The sequence below is a fragment of the Rattus norvegicus genome, chromosome 8, assembly GCF_036323735.1.
Source record: "Rattus norvegicus strain BN/NHsdMcwi chromosome 8, GRCr8, whole genome shotgun sequence".
NCBI lineage: Eukaryota > Metazoa > Chordata > Mammalia > Rodentia > Muridae > Rattus > Rattus norvegicus.
In genome coordinates this window covers 103468008-103485858 of record NC_086026.1, presented here as the reverse complement: position 1 = coordinate 103485858, position 17851 = coordinate 103468008, and positions in this window count along the sequence as shown.

Sequence of the window (17851 nt, the reverse complement as noted above, 5' to 3'; positions counted from 1 at the left end):
TGTTTAACTTGATATTGTTAGATTTTTCCAGATATATTTAAAGGGTATTCTGGAAAGTAAATAGAGTAAAGAAAGTAAAATGAGGGTTGGAGAAAATTAAGATTTCTTTTGACATACAGTGGGCTTAGACTAGTTAATTTCTCTCTCTCTCTCTCTCTCTCTCTCTCTCTCTCTCTCTCTCTCTCTCTCCCTCTCCCTCTCCCTCTCCCTCTCTCTCTCTCTCTCTCTCTCTCTGTGTGTGTGTGTGTGTGTGTGTGTGTGTGATGTCCTCTCAGCTACTCGCTGTAGCATTTCAAGGTAGGAGAATCAGAGGTTGAGATAAGGAGAGAACCCTGGGAAATGTTATTACTTCTGAGAGGCAACCTGGAATCATCTGGCTCTGTCCTTCCATTATTACCCTGCTTCTACGGAGAGCCAGAAGCCAGTGCTGTAAGCAGAAAGTGGGTTGTTTTGCCTACGAATTCTCTAGCTTGCCGGTCCTGCTGTTATTTGTTCTCTTGTGCTCACTGTGGCCAGGTTCTGTCTTCTACTTTTTGAAGCAAGAAGAGATTAATACAGTTATTCAATGTACCAACGGAAGACCCAATCGGGAACAAGAATGATTCACCTTGCAGGCTTGTGGGATACGAAAACTGGAAAAGTATACTTTGCAGGTCAACGTTTCGGTTTGCAGTTAAAACACTTAAGAATCAGTTCCCATTTGCTTGACGCACCTGCATCTGATGCACTTGGTCACGTGTGGGCAGGAAATGGGCCAGGATGTAAGCTTGCCACAAGTACCTGTAAACAGGAGGTACCCAGGAAGGAAGTGTGTCAGGATATATGCCTGTGCTTGGACCCGATGGGAAATATGGTAGCCATATGGGTATTATAAGCCTTTGCAAAAATGTGACTCAGTTGTCATTTTCTGGGAACCCTGGAATGGTTTTGCCCAGAATCCATCATCCTGGCCAGTATTTAGTTAAAGCTTCCTTCAAATTTGGCTCAAAACTTTGGGGAACTGTTCATTGTCTTGGAAATACCAGGTTTGACATCTACTTTATGTGAAGTTCTCCAGTGTGTTCTTTCTGTTAATAGGCTCCAAGTTCTGGAAATCATGCTTATTTGGTTTCTTTTATATATGCCTGAGGGTTTTTTTGTTTGTTTGTTTGTTTTGTCGTGTTTTGTTTTTATTCTATTTTACTACATTTCATAGTGCTAATTTTGTTAAACGTTTTCTTTTTCCATTTATTTCGCCTTTTTGTTTCTTTCATTATTTGCTTACCTTTTTGTAGACAGCATTCTGATTATGCATGTCAGGCTGGCCTTATGTAACAATCTCCGTCTTAGCCTCCTGTGTGCTAGAATTACAGGCATTTGCTAGTGTGCCTATCTCTAAATTAATCTTTTTAACTGATCCACAAATGCAGAAGACTCATCTATTTCATAATGGGCCACTATGAAACATTGATGCATAATGTTGAAAGCAGAACATGGGCAACGCTTTTCATTACAGTTCCTTTCCATTCTGCATCTGGTGATTTCAATTTAATAACTGTAGCAGATCTGCCTGTTATTGGCCGTATCTTGCTTCTCCCATATGTGGGCATTTCCTGGTGTTTTTTGTCATTTTTGGGAGTGATCTCATTTCTTGAAGTTCACCAATAGGGGTGCCTGGATAAGTTGCTTCCCTGGGGTTGGGTTGTCTGTGTTTTTCCAGTCTTCTAGGAACGGGAAGTATTTAACTAGAATTAAATACTCTGTGCGAACTTTGCTGGAACCCTAGACACTCTGAGGAAGGCCTGGCCTGTGCTTATGAATTCTTTGTTTTTATTGGATATTTTTTAAACTTACGTTTCAAATGTTATCCCTTTTTCCCCACCAAACCACCCACCCCTTCCCACCTCCCCGCCTTGACATTCTACTTTTGTTTTTCTTCTTTTTACACAAATACAAATTTGAAAATAACATTTTTTCTGTCTGTTTTACCCACTCCCCTCTGTCTTTTTTTTTTTTTTTTTGGGTGGGGGTTGTGAGGGGATACAATGTTTTATCTATCTTGATTGAAAAGTGAAATACTTTGGAAAACTCAGTTTTCCTCGAATAGACCCTATTAGGTTCCTTGATTTAGAGTAGCTCTAGGTACTGTCTTTTATCCCTTATATCCTGACAGGACTTGACAACTGTAAAGTTACAAACAGCATACATGCAGCACCCGTCTCTCTTTTAAACACTAGGTCACATCTACCTACTGCCTCCTTTCAGAGATTTGAAAGGAAACACTTGCTGTGGCTTTACAACTTTTCCTCCTTCCTGGAAACTTCAAGCCCACTCCTGCTGAGGGTCAGACTCAAGGCAACCAAATCGTAACTCACTGTCTCTTCGGTTTTCTTCTGTGGCTCCTGGCATGTAAGCTAAGCCATGTGGTATGGAACCTTCTTCTTCTGGAAGCTTCCAAGAACAAGAATCCCTGGTGTTCTCTAGAAATGAAGACTTGATCTCCTCAGGATCCTACCTACTGTCTAGAGCGAGATATCACAGATCTCCTAATAAAACCCTTCTGACGGGAAAAAAATTAGATCGAACCTAACGGTTAATAGAGTATTAAAATCCAGGAATTTCTTTCTTAATGGTTTTAGTAAACATTCTTCTCTCTTAAAGATCAATCTTCCTTCCTATTTGGCTTGGTTTACAGCAGATCTCAGGAGTGCGAAGCAACTAAAGACAGCAACATTAATAAAAGTACTCCGACCTTTCATTGTTCTCGGATGCTGTCCTCCCAGATTCTTCTGTTCAATATTAAATCTTAACTATTCCCCAGGGAACCAATAATAGAAAAACCTTACATTTTACAGGCAGCCTTTCCTCTAAGGGTGCTTGCACTGATATTAGTCTTTGTATTTTCCCTGGCTGCCTCATCTCAACAAATTTAATTTAAAATCATTTTAAAACTCTGACTTAAAGCCTGTAGTTACTCCTTTAATAATCACTTTGTTTCTTGTATGTGTAAGCATCTCTAGTCTTCCTGGCGACTCAGTTTGTCCAGGTTACTTGTCGACTTGATACGTGGGCACCAGTGGGCAATGTCCTCCTGATACATAAATCTAGATTCAGAGAACAACATCTGATCACCAGTTATGAACTTTGGAGGCCCCACCATCATCCACACTAATCCTACGACATCTCAAATACAGCCAGGAGCAGCTAGACCCCGATCCCATGCTCAGAACTGCACATCCTTTCTCTCTGACAAAAATCACTCCTGTGTGTGTGTGCTTTTATACAATCACAAAGACTGGAATTTTAGGTTACAGATCTTCCACCTGCTACTCTAGCCTTGTGTTTATAACTCAAAGTCCATTCCACACCCCCTTACAGCTTCATCGTGGTCAGAGTTGCTAAGCAGGACATGCTATAACCTTGCCATTCTTCTTTCTCCAACAATTTTTTCTCTAACGCTGTCCTCCTGATTTTCATTCTTTTTTTTCTCCAACGCTGTCCTCCTGATCTTCAGACTCAAGGCAACTTTGAGTTATAAGCTTCTTCATATTTCTTGCCTTCCTTGATAACCCTGGCATGTAGGCTACATTATATAATGTGGAATTTACCTTCTTCTGGAAACCAAACTGGGCAAGAAATAGAAATTACTTTTGGTCTTCAGAAATGAAGGCTTTCTCTACCTCCAGGATTCGAACTTCCCCTGTGTGATCCTGTGGCTGTCTTGATCAAGGTCTTCTGAAGGCTACTTCATGAGCTTCTGAAAACCAAATACTATCATATCACAGGTAGGCATATTCCCTTTGACTGAACACAGCTTCAATTTACTGTTTACAATTCAGATTCATGTTTCACTGTGTTTTCTCTGGTGGGTTTTTAAAAATCACATCTTTTCTATCTTGTTGATGAGTTTAAATACATTTTTGTGAACTATCTAGCATTGTTGTGCACTCTCGGTTAGAGGCTTGATCAGGGTCCTGACCATAGAAGTCTTGTTCTGTTCAGTGGCTTCTCTTACAATAAGGGTCTGCACAATTCTTTGTTCGTCATGTTATTCCTTTCTTCCCAGTGTCCAAAAAGAGAATCTGTGTTTCTATATAATCCAGTGATTCACATTGTAAGGTTCCTGAATTGTAAGTCCCTACCTCAGATCTTTTGATTTAGCCCCTACTAGTCTAGGGAACATTTAGTCCTCTTAGGAATGTCAAACAGGAAAAGGTTTTGTTCGATGTCATTGCTGGATAAGATATCTTTGAGCATTTTTATTTTGCCTTCTTCGTGTTGGCTAATCCCTTCTGAAAACTGGATTCGTGTCCAAACAAGGCTCAGATAATTGTACCAGTTTCTTCATGCCAAGTCTACACCTTGTTGACTCTGTCGTCTTCCGGGCCCCCTTTCTTCACCATTTTTCTCATTTTTTTTAGCAACACCCCAAAAGTCAATTAATTCTCTTAAACTTTTGTATTTTTATTCAAGTTTTCATCATTCCTTCCTTCATGAAACTGACTGGTGATGGTTTCTGAATGAGAAACTGGCTAAAGTTGTTTCTCCGTGATCAGAGATTAGCTCTAGGACCTCATAGCAAACACAATCTGGAAACAGTTAAAGCTGGCATATACTGTGCAGTGTTTGTAGCCCATGCCAACCCCCTCACAATTTAACATTTTAACTCTTGTACTTCTTACAAGATAAAATATTGTTCAGAGAATAATGACAAGAAACAAAAAAACCTATCCAGTTTCCCTACAAATGCAGTTTCATTTTTTTCTGAGTAGTTTTCAAATATGATTGGCCAAATCCACAGATGCAGAGTGCCAACAGCTTTACAACATCGATTAGATTTCTTTCATTGATTTCTACTCACCTTCAAAGAGTTACTCCAACTTTGGCGAATGGTGTTCGAAATCACTGCTAATTTTACTTTGACATGCTCAGTCTAATCTTCTGCGACTTGGATTCTAAGTCTCAATAATATTAAGCTGTGTACAATTCCTTACATCTGTGGGAAATTCCACATAACTGCATGCCTATGATTAGTGCTCCCATGCACGTCTTTGCAAACCTTGGCAAGAGGCTCCTTGGTCGTGTGAAGCCATTGTAAAGAATGCCCAAGTCTGCCGTTTCTCACTCTGCATTATAATATTTGACTAAGCTCTTTGTTCATCTTTTAGGACAGAAACTACACAAACACTGGCTTTTCTCTTTAGCTTTTAGGTATAAGTTCCTGACATATAGGAGACACTCAATAAATTCTGAATTTATGAATGAATGAATTTATTGGAAAGCTTGGAACAGAACTCTGTCTCCAGACTTCCTTTTCATTTTGCTTTTTGCTGTGTAATATGAACTAAATTTAATAAAACCAATCACTTTTTATAGGAATGCCTTCCATGTCGTAGTAAGTTTAAAGCTCTCTTGGAAACTTCTGATCTCATAATATCATAACCTCAGGGCTGGAAGGGAGCCTAGAGGGTATTTAATCCCCTCTTCCAACCAGAGTGTGAGTTGCCACATACTTCTCTGCCATGCATGTTCCCAGATTGTATTCAAAACACTTCAGGGATTGTGATAATGAGGAAACCACAGGGCCAGTTCTTGCTATCATTTAAGTTATGGCCACAGAAAAGGTCTCCCTTTATGGCAAACGTAACTCTTTCTCTCTTTGAGCTTCTTTCCCAAGCCTTAGTAAAATCCCAGTAGGATGCATTTAATGTTCTGTCAATAAAGCAACTGTTCAAGAATTTGAAGATAGTCCATGCTTAGCACTGGTCTCTACCATTTCAGCTTATAGAATATGAACTCTTTTGAGATTCCTCACGTGGCATTTATAGGCCTCTCACTAGTCCTTTTCCCCACACCTCTATGTTCTGTCTCCATAGCAAAGCTAATAAGAGATTGAAGTCCTTTCATCATTTAATTTAAACGTAACTGAGCTTAGCTTCAACATTACTATTTCTAAGTATCTTAACTAAATATATGACTTTGCTTTCTTACCTGTATTACTCTCTTAGAAAACTAATGACCTGTAATAAAAATTTACACAGAGAGTTGAAAGTTGGTTCAATTGTGAAGAGTGCTTGTTACTCTTGCAAAGGATCAGGTTCTGTTCCTAGTACGCACATAATACCTCACAACAGTTTGAAATTCTATTCCATTGATCTACCTGTCTGTCTCTGTACCAATACCATTCAGTTTTTATCACTATTGCTCTGTAATACAGCTTGAGGTCAGGGATGGTGATTCCCCCAGAAGTTCTTTTATGGTCGAGGATGGTTTTCACTATCCTGGTTTTTTGTTATTACAAATGAATTTGTAAATTGCTCTTTCTAACTCTATAAAGAATTGAGTGGGAATTTTGATGTGGATTACTGTAGACTGCTTTCTTCAAGATGGCCATTTTATTAAATTAATCCTGCCAATCCATGAGCATGGGAGATCCTTTCATCTTCTAAGATCTTCTTCAATTTCTTTCTTCAGAGACTTGATGTTCTTGTCATAAAGATCTTTCACTTGCTTGGTTACAGTCACACTGAGGTATTTTATATTATTTGTGACTGAACCCACACACCTATAGCCACTTGATCTTTGACAAAGGAGCCAAAACCATCCAATGGAAAAAAGATAGCACTTTCAGCAAATGGTGCTGGATCAACTGGAGTTCAGCTTGTAGAATAATGCAAACTGATAAATTCTTATCGCCATATACAAAGCTCAAGTCTAGTTGATCAAGGGCTTCCACATAAAACCAGATACACTCAAACTAATAGAAGAATAAGTGAAGAAGAGTCTCAAACACATGGCATTGGGAAAATTTCCTAAACAGAACATTAATGGCTTATGCTCTAAGATCCAGAATGGATAAATGGGACTTCAAAAAGTTCAAAGCTTCTGTAAGGCAAAAGATACTGTCATTGGGACAAAATTGGGGAAAGATCTTTACCAATCCTACATCTGATAGAGGGCTAATATCCAATACATACAGAGAAGTCAAGAAGTTAGACTCCAGAGAATTAAATAACCTATTAAAAATGGGGTACAGAGCTAATCAAAGAATTCTCAACTGAGGAATATCAAATGGCTGAGAAGTATCTAAAGAAATGTTCAACATACTTAGTTATCAGGAAAATGCAAATCAAAATGAGATTATTCCTCACACCAGTTGGAAGGGCTAAGATAAAAAACTCAAATGACAAGAGATGCTGGCGAGGATGTGGAGAAAGAAGAACGCTCCTCTATAGTTGGTGGGATTGCAAGTTGGTACAACTACTCTGGATATCAGTCTGGAGGTTCCTCAGAAAATTGGACATATTAGTACCTGAGGACCAAGCTATACCACTCCTGGGCATATACCCAAATGATTCTCCAACGTACAACAAAGACACATGCTCCACTATATTCATTGCAGCCTTATTTAAAATAGCCAGAAGCTAGAAAGAACCCAGATGCCCTTCAACAGAGGAATGGATACAGAAAATGTGGTATATCTACACAATGGAATACTACTCAGCTATTAAAATCAATGACTTCATGAAATTCATAGGCAAATGGATGGAACTGGAAAATATCATCCTGAGTGAGGTAACCCAATAACAATAAACACACATGGTATGTACTTACTGATAAGTGGATATTAGCCCAAAAGCTTGGATTACCCAAAATTTAACCCACATACCAATTGAAGCTGACCAAAGTGTGTATGCTTCAATTATTCTTAGCAGGGGAGCAAAAATAATCATAGGAGGAGATATGGAGACAAAGTTTGGAGCAGAGTCTGAAGGAATGGCCGTTCAGAGCCTGCCCCACCTAGGGATCCAAGGATACAATATTGCTGATGCCAAGATGTGCATGCTGACAAGAGCCTGATATAGCTGTCTCCTGAGAGTCTCTCCCAGAGCATGACAAATACAGAGGGGAATCATTGCACGGCGAGTGGGGTCCCCTGTGGAGGAGTTAGAGAAAGGGTTGAATGAAGTGAAGGGGTTTGCAACCCCCATAAGAACAACAATACCAACCAACCAGAGCTCCCAGGGACTAAACCACTATCCAAAGAATACACATTGACAGATCCATGGCTCCAGCTGCATATGTAGCAGAGGATGGACTCTTTGGGCACCAATGGGAGGAGAAGCTCTTAGTCCTGCCAAGGCTGGACCGCCCCCACCCCTAATGTAGTAGAATGTCAGGTCAGGGAGTAGGTAGTTGAGTCGGGGAACACCTTCATAGAAGAAAAGGGAGGGGCGATGGGATAGGGATTTTATGGACTGGAAACCAGGAAAGGGGATAAAATTTGAAGTGTAAAATTAAAAATTCCAATAAAAAATTGTTTTCACTATCCTGGGTATTTTGCCTTTCCAAATGAATTGAGAATTGTTCTTTCCATGTCTTTGAAGAATTGTGCTAGGATATTGATGGGAATTGCATTGAATCTGTAGATTGCCTTTGATAGGATGGCCATTTTTACTATGTTAATTCTGCCAATCCATGAGCATGGGAGATCTGTCCATTTTCTGAGTTCTTTGATTTCTTTCTTGAGAGGCTTGAAGTTATTGCCATATAGATCTTTTACTTATCTTGGTTACCTCAAGATATTTTATATTATTTGTGGCTATTGTGAAGGAAGTTGTTTCTATTTCTAGTTTTATCATTTCATACTGTTTATACTTGTCAACAATAAATATTAACTTTTTACATGCCAGCATTTTTCTAAAAGTTAAATTAATTCAAATACTATTGCCACAGTTGTTTAAATAAAATTTACAAAGTCTTTCCAAATTTATCTCCGGAAATTTATAATGATAATATTAATATTCTATCTTACAAATAAAACATCCTTTAAAAAGCCCATCTGTTAAAATGAAAAAGTTAATATGACACCCAGAGATAGCTGGACTCCCAGGAGGTCTGTCATAACCAGGCTCACAGGTAAGAGCCTTCCTCCCCAATAACTGGCTTAACTGAGACCTCCATTCTGCCCAGCAGAGACAGGACCTGCTGGAGACACATTTTCCTTCAGGTACACAACTGCACGTGAGGGGCAGACCAGGTGCTTCAGTACCACCCCCATGCCCACACTGAGGTAGGAATAGAAGAGAGTGAATACTCCCAGTTCAAAGGGCCAGAAAATAACTTGAACAAAATCATAGACTAAAACTTTTCTAACCTAAAAGAACAAGATGGCCACACATGTACAAGAAGCCTACCGGACACAAAATAGATTGGATCAGAAAAGAAATTCATATAGTCATATAATAATCTAAACAGTAAATACACAGAGCAAAATAAGAATATTAAAAGCAATAAAAAGTCTCAAGTAACATATAAAGGCAAACATATCAGTGTTATACCACACCTCTCAACAGAGACTTTAAAATCTAGAATATCTTGGACAAATGTCATGCAGACCCCAAGAGAACACAAATACCAGCTCAGATTACTATACCCAACACAACTCTCAATAACCATAGATGAAGAAACCATGATATTCCATGACAAAACTAAATTTAAAAAATATCTTTTCACTAATTCAGCCCTAAAGAGGATAATAGAAGGAAAATTCCAATATAAGGAGGGAAAGTACACGCAAGGAAAACCAAGAAATTAATCATCTCACAATAAACCCGAAAGTTGAGAACCACACAAACATAATATCACCTCTAACAACATTAATAACAGGAACCAATAAACATTTGTCTTTAATATCTCTGATTATCAATGAACTCAATTCACCAACAAAAAGACATAAGCTAACAGTCTAGATATGTAAACAGGACCCAGCACTTTGCTGCATACAGTGACAAAGACAGACAGTCCCTTGGACTAAAAAGCTGGGAAAAATTTAGTAGTCTCAAGAAACAACCTGGATGGCCATTCTAATATCTAATAAAATAGACTTTCAACCAAAAGTTATCAAAAGAAATGAGAAAGGAAACTTCATATTCATCAAAGGAAAAATTCACCAAGATGAACTCTCAATTCTAAATATCTGTACCCCAAATGCAAGGGCACCAGCATTTTTAAAAGAAAAGTTACTAAAGCTCAAAACACATATTCCCTCATAAAATAATAGTGGGAGACTTCAATATTCAGCCACTGGACAGATCATGGAAACAGAAACTAAACAGAGACACAGTGAAACTAACTGAAGTAATAAACAGAAAAGATTTAACAGATACATACAGAACATTTCACCCTAAAACAAAATAATATATCTTCTCAGCAGCTCATGGTACCTTCTCCAAAACTGACCATATAATTGATCACAAACCAAACCTCAACAGATACAAGAAGATTGAAGGGCTGGGGATTTAGCTCAATGGTAGAGCGCTTGCCTAGCAAGTGCAAGGCCCTGGGTTCGGTCCCCAGCTCCGGAAAAAAAAAAAGATCCTGAAATACAAGAAGATTGAAATAATCTCATGCACCCTCTCAGATCACCACAGACTAAGGCTGGTCTTTAACAACAACAAAACAACAGAAAACCCACATACATATAAATGGTTTATAACTCTCTACTCAATGATAACTTGTCAGGGAAGAAATAAAGGAAGAAATTAAAAACTTCCTGAAATTCAATGAAAATGATGACACAGCATACCCAGACTTATGGAACACAATGAAAGCAATGTTACGAGGAAATTTCACAGCACAGAGGTGCCCTCATAAAAAAAATTGGAGAGATCCTACACTAGCAACGTCACATCACATCTGAAAGCTCTAGAACAAAAGAAAGCAAACACACCAAAGAGGAGTAGACAGCAGGAAACACTTAACTCTTAACTCTTGAACACTTAACTCTTGGCTGAAATCAACGAATTAGAAAGAAAGAGAACTTCACAAAGAATCAGCAAAACTAAGCAGTAGTTCTTTGAGAAAATCAACAAGATAGATAAACCCTTAGCCAAACTAACTAAAGAGCATAGAGACAGGATCCAAATTAAAGAAATCAGAAATGAATAGGGAGACATAACGACAGAAACAGGAAATTTTAAAACTCATCAGATCCTACTACAAAAGCTTATAGTCAGCAAAACTGGCAAACCTAGATGAAATGAATGATTTTCTAAGGCAGATACCAGGTACCAACGTTAAATCAGGATCAGATAAACTATCTAAATAGTCCTATAACTTCTAATGAATGCAAATGAAGCAGTCATTAAAAGTCCTCCAACACAAAAGAGGCCAGGGTCAGATGGTTTTAGTGCAGAATTCTATCAGACTTTCAAAGAAGACCTAGTATCACATACTCTCAAACTACTCCACAAAATAGAAGCAGAGGAATATTACCTAATTCATTCTATGAAGCCACTGTTATGCTGATGCCCAAACAATGCAAAGACCCAACAAAGAAAGAGAACTGTAGACCAATTTCCCTTATCAATATCAATGCAAAAATAAAATTCTCACAAACTAAATCTAAGAACACAGCAAAATTATCCTTCATGATGATCAAGTAGGCTTCATCTTGGGGATGCAGGGATAGTTCAATATGCAGAAATCCATCAATATAATCCACTATGTAAACAAACTCAAGGAAGACAATCTCATGATCATCTTATCAGATGCTGAGAAAGGCTTTGACAAAATATAGCATCCCTTCATGTTAAAAATCATGGAAAGATCAGGAATTCAAGGCACAGACCTAAACATAGTTAAGGCAATATACAGCGAACAGCTAACACCAAATTAAATTGAGAGAAACTTAGAGCAATCCTATTGAAATTAGGGACAAGACAAGGCTGACCATTCCCTATTTATTCAATATAGCACTCAAAGTTCTAGCCACAGCAATTAGACAACAAAAGGAGGGCAAATTTGTATAAATTGGAAAGGAAGAATTATGATATCACTATTTGAAGATGATATGATAGTAACATAAGCAACCCCAAAATTCTACCAGAGAACTCTTACAGCTGTAAAAATAACCATCTTACCAAAAGCAATCTACAGATTCTATACAATTCCCATCAAATTTTCAAGTCAATTCTTCACAGATAAAGAAAAAGCAATTCTCATCTTTATCTGGAATAATAAAAAACCCAGGATAGCAAAAACCATTCTCACCAATAAAAGAACTTTTGAGGGAATCACCATCCCTAACTTCCAGCAGTTTTACAGAGCTATAGTGATTAAAATTGTATAGTATTCTTTTTTTTTTTTTTTGGTTCTTTTTTTCGGAGCTGGGGACCGAACCCAGGGCCTTGTGCTTCCTAGGTAAGCGCTCTACCACTGAGCTAAATCCCCAGCCCTTAAAATTCTGTCTCTATTCTTTTTTTTTTATTTTTTTTGATTATGACCCGATATAAATAAAGATGTTGGTAACAAAAAAAATTGTATAGTATTGGTACAGAGACAGACAGGTAGATTTGTGGAATAGAATTAAGGACAAAGTAATAAACCCACATACCTATTGTCTCTTGATCTTTGACCAAGAATCCAAAACCATACAGTGGAAAAAAGAAACCATTTTCAAGAAATGGTGTTGGTCTAACTGGCAGTCTGCCTGTATACGAATGCAAATTTATCCATTTTTATCTTCTTCTACAAAGCTCAAGTTCAAGTGGATCAAGGACCTCTGCATAAAACCAGATATGGTTAATATAATAGAAGAGAAATTGGGAAATTTTCTCCTGTGTAGATGTGTTTGAGGCAGTTCCTCACAAAATTGGAAACATTTCTACCTGAGGACCCAGCTATACTATTCCTGGACATATACCCAAAAGATGCTCCAACATATCACAAGGACACATGTTCCACTATGTCCACAGCAGCCTTATTTATAATAGTCAGAAGCTGGAAATGATCCAGATTTTCCTCCATGGAAGAATGGATACAGAAAATGTACATTTACACAACAGAATACTGCAGTTACTAAAAACAACTTCACGAATTTTGTAGGCAAATGGATGGAACTAGAAAATATCATCCTGAGTGAGGTAACCTAGACCCAAGAGGACAGAACGGTATGTACTCACTGATAAGTAGATACTAGTCCAAAAGCTCAGATTACCCAGGATACAACCCACACACCATAGGAAGTTTAAAAAGAAGAAAGGCCAAAGATTGGATGCCTCAATCTCACTTAGAAGGGGCAACAAAGTAAGGGAGGGAGGGACCAGTGTAGGAGAGGTGAGGGAGAAGGAAAAAGGTGGGGTAGGATCAGGTGTGAAAAGAGACAGGAGAGAAGTACAGAGGGCAAGGAGAATGAATAGAAATATGTAGCAGTGGGTGGATAGGGAATGGGGGGGGCACTAGAAAGTCCCAGATGCCAGGGATGCAATAGGCTTTCTGGACCTAGTGGGGATGACAGTAGTGGAAATATCCAATAAAGGGAGCTAGAACCAGAAGAGACCACCTCCAGCAGATATACATGGCCTCCAGTTGAGTGATTGGGCCACCCACCTATTTCAAAATCTTTAACCCAGAATTGTTCCTGTCTAAAGAAATGTAGTGACAAAATAATTAAATCGAGATTGAAGGAAAGACCACCCAGAGACTGCCCCACCTTGGGATCCATCCCATCTGCAAAAACCAAACCCTAACACTATTGCTGATGCCAAGAAATGCATGTGGACAGGAGCCTGATACAGCTGTCTCCCGAGAGGCTTGGCCAGCACCTGACTATAACAGATAGAGATACTCACAAACAACCATTGGACTGAGCCCTGGGACCCCAATGGAAGAGTTGGGGGAAGGACTAAAGAAACTGAAGGGGATTGCAACCCCATAGGAAGAACAACAGTATCAAGTAACTGGACCCCTCAGAGCTCTAAACCACCAAGAAAAGTGTACATACAAGTGGGTTCATGACTCTTGTTACATATGTAGCAGAGAACTGCCTTATCTGACATCAATGGGAAGAGAGGCATTTGGTCCTGTGGAGGCTTTTGCCCCAAAGAAGGGGGATGCTGGAGGGGTGAGTACAGAATGGGTGGTTGGGTAGTGGATCACCCTCTTAGATGCAAAGTGGAAGGGATAGGGTGGTGTAGGGTTTGCAGAGGGGAGACAGGAAAGGAAGATGATATTTTGAATGTAAATAAACAATTAATAAAAAGGAAAAAATCCCCAAAGTTAATATGAGGCAAACTTTGGCCTAAAATTCAGTTTCATATGATAAAATCTTTCTGAAGACATCAGCTTACAGGCAAGGACATTAGCAACATAGATGTTCACCATGATAACTGACTTGTAGTAGAGATGTTGGTGAGGATAGAAAAAAGAAAACTCCCTGGGCCCCACTCTTATTCATCCAATGAATGTCGAGAGAAGAATCAGCCTCTCACAGTCATGGGCCCCTGAATGGTTATCCCATACAAAGTGGACAGCCCTGGGATCATATATGTACAAACAACAAAAGATGAATTAAGCAGGTGGTTTTATAAATATATCCATACATAAGTGTATATATCTATATCTATCTATCTACCTATCTATATCTATCTATCTATCTATCTATCTATCTATCTATCTATCTATCCATATATGTGTGTGTTCATATATTCAAACACATGTTTGTATATAGCAATAATAATCAAAGCAAAGGAAATTAACAGAGGCCGAGGCATGGGAAGAGTTGGAGGGCGTTAAAAGGGACTGGTGGGAGAAAAGAGAAGGGGGAAGTGATGTAATTATACTTTAAAATGTAAAAAAAAAATAAAAGAAAGTCTAGTTCACAAAACAGTCATTTCGATAAGTTGTCAGATGATGTTCTATTTACATATCAAACACTGTTGAATTTGATTTGCTAGTATTTTGTTTAAATATTTAAGGTATTTAAGGCAAAAACAGTTTTGCTAGCAAGCTTGAAACAGAGATATGTGGATACCAGTATCAACAAAGTCAAGGATCTAAAAACATTTCCCAACTCCACATTCTCCATAATCGGGAAAACCCTCAGATGGAGATTGAGATGGGGGGATGGGTCCATTCTTGTCTGAGGAAGCCTGGCATAGCCATATGTCTAGTGGGACCAGCAACCATCATAAAGCCAGCACAGCCGCTTGATGATCAAGCAAAGCTGAGTCGAATGATGCAGTCGCTGTGGCACTGTCCTCCTCTCTTGGTTTGATCTCCATCCACATGTTGCATGCCTGGGGGAACTTTTAATATTTGTTCAACTTGGGATACTGGATTAATGGGAAATTTCTTATGAATCGTTTATTCCTTCTCTTAGCAGTACTGTTTCTAAGCTTCTCCAGGAAGTCCTGAGCATACTACCTCTCCTGCCGTTAGGGAGATACTTTTTTTTATTGGATATATTTTATTTACATTTCAAACGTTATCCCCTTTCCCGGTTTCTTGTCTATAAACCCCATATCACATTTTCTCCCCCTTCTTCTATGAGGATGTCCCCCAGACCACCCACCCCTTCCTGCCTTCCCACCCTGACATTACCCTACATTGTGGAGGAGGGGGTCCAGCCTTGGCAGGACCAAGGGCTTCTCCTCCCACTGGTGCCCAACAAGGCTATCCTCTGCTACATATGCAGCTGGAGTCATGGATCTGTCCATGTGTACTCTTTGGGTGGTGGTTTAGTCCCTGGGAGCTCTGGTTGGTTGGTATTGTTGTTCTTATGGGGTTGCAAGCCCCTTCAGCTCTTTCAATCCTTTCTCTACTTCCTCCAATGAGGGCCCTGTTTATCACTTGAATCTGGCCCTAGTTGAAGATCTCCCTTATGCCCTGAAGGTTGTGACTCAAATAAAGATGACAGAGATCTCCTTATGAGACTCTGACTCCAAGATATTCTTGGAACATCTGCCCCTCTACTTACTCAAGAGCAAGATAATCTGGAAAAAGTAAGCTTAAACAGGTAACAAGATTCAGTGGTCTAGAGAAGTTGGTAGCGAATCAAATTAAAAACCCTTTTCTACTATACACTCAGGTAAATTGTGTGGCATATAAATCTGGGGGGGGCTGCATATCATTTACCAGGAAAAGATAGAGCAACAAAGTTAGATTCGCTGACGTTATCTCTGCCCAAACAGGGGCTTATACTGACAGACAAAGAAGGATGTAGAAAAATGATAAAAGAATGAAGTATAAATATGTCCCCTTCTTAGAAAAGTTAACTTATGCAGTGTCACTGCGGAATCCTTTTTATGACCAGGGAACAAAAGAATGCCAGCATTAGACATATACATTCTACAGAGATATAAACTATAAGACTAAATTGGCAGAAATCGAGTAATAACTGTAGCAGCTTTGGCCTGAAGAATTGTTTCCTGGGCCTAATGATAATTATCTCTCTGATCATACAGAGTTAACAATACATTGATTGGGACATGAAAATTCACCCAGGCTTGTTGGAGATTTTCCTTCTGTCTAATGCCCTTGAAACCACAAGGACTACCAGCCTAAGAGTGGGCTGTCATGCTTTGGCAAAATATACCTCCAGATTCTTAAAAATTGGGTTATGGGATTGATGGGGGAAAATGATTGTGAACGATAACTCTGTTCTGTCACTGTTTATCAGTGATGACTAAACTTATGACCAAGAGGAAGTTAAAACATATGTCCAGGGACAAAGATAATACAAATAATACGATCTATGTTCTGGAACAACATGACTCTATCCCTGCCTACTGAGGTCTGTATAAATAAAGAAGCATCCGGACTGCTGGTCAGTCAAACTGCAAGATTCCCCACTACCACGCTAAATACCACCATTCCTGACTCTTTCCTTCATCCCTAAATCCTTATCTTCTATGTGCAACCTAGACATTGCCAGAGAGGGCCTCTGGCAGAAGCTCTTGTTGAATAGTTCAGTTTCTGCTGGTCTTCTTTATAATGAGTCATCCTACATCAATATCAATAAGTGTCACATCATCACATCAATGTAATGTGAATATTAAGGGAAAAATATCAGACATTTTTGTCTTTAAATTTAAAGGAGTTTGTTTTTTGCTAACAATCTAAAAGTCTCTTAGGGATTACCTGGACCTGTAGGATGGCTTTGTCTTCTGTCCATGAAGGCTTGCAGGTTTATATTCTGACTGATAATATTCTTTCTCTGCCAGGGCTGTGGAATGCTTTTGAGTCCCACTGAGAACTTTTGTGTCTTCATCATCAGGCTCAGCTCATCTCTACTTGATGCCAGCCAAGTTAGTGGTGAAATTTGGAATATTATTTTGGAATATTATGCTTTTCTATTTATGCAGTTGGGTCATCCCAAAACATTAGATACCTTTAAATACCTCATGAAATATTGCACAGGGTGAATGACAGATCTAAAAAAAATCAGCTAGTCTCAAACAAATGTTTTAACTTTCTCACAAACTTTTGGGTGAACTTGAAAAAATGTGAAGAAATGATTTTGGTTTTCTATGATTCAGTTTGGAATGTTACAAACTTTACTGGACTATGTTGAAATTCTCAGAACACATATTATATAAGAAAAACCCATAAAACTAATATGAACAGATAACTACTGATTTGAAATCATATTTTTATTATTAATGACATATTTTTCCTATTTTGCTAATACCAAAAGTAAAGAAATTTAACCTGACCAACTGATTAAAGAAATAAAATTGTGGTGTTCTACTTCAGAATATATGGTCACTGAATATTATGAGAAAAGATCTAACTTAATTTTAATATTAAATCCACAATGAAAGCACTATTCATGCATATACTACATGAGAATTTAGAAGACTGATAGGCTATAGAATGACAACAGTGTTTACATCCTGTAGTGTATGTGATTACAACATATGTAACCATGAGTTAACTGCAGTTTCCTTGGAAACAGGAATGACTGAAATAATTCATTACACTGTATTAACCTGAGGCAATTGAGCTAATAAATCATCTCCCTCTTACATTTTTTCTTGTCTTCCAGGGCCTTTCATTGTCTCTCATAAGTTGTCAGCCTTCACTGTGT